Genomic DNA, 603 nt, shown 5'->3' on the forward strand with positions numbered 1-603 from the left:
AGTGCGGCCAGGAGACCTGTCCTCATAGATACATGCAATAATTGCTGTCATCTATCTGCATATTATCTACCTATGTATATTATAGTTATCTGTCTACAGATTATATATCTGTCTATGATCATTATCTATCTCATATCTATCTAATTATGTTGGTCTATCATCTATATTATATTTATCTATCTATTTATCGAATTATCTATCATCCACCTATCCATCTATCCTTCTATACATCCAATCTACCATGCCCTATTTCACCTATTCAGTACTTAGGCTGTGCAGTTCATGTCTCTGGTCACCTGCAGCGCTGTTGTTCACAATTAGCAATGTAGCAATAATTGCCTTTTACCTATGACGCCCCCGCACCCTTCTCTGGACACCCCCGCACCCTTCTCTGGACACCCCCGCACCCTTCTCTGGACACCCCCGCACCCTTCTCTGGACACCCCGCACCCTTCTCTGGACACCCCCACACCCTTCTCTGGACACCCCTACAGACTCAGCAGATACATTTCCCTACCTGCCTCCAAAATATACCCGCACTTAATTAGGACTGTACTACAAATGTTTTTTGGTTTTTTTGTTTTTATCGTTGTGGGGACCATA

Source organism: Bufo gargarizans, chromosome 11 (genome assembly GCF_014858855.1).
Source record: "Bufo gargarizans isolate SCDJY-AF-19 chromosome 11, ASM1485885v1, whole genome shotgun sequence".
Taxonomy (NCBI): Eukaryota; Metazoa; Chordata; class Amphibia; order Anura; family Bufonidae; genus Bufo; species Bufo gargarizans.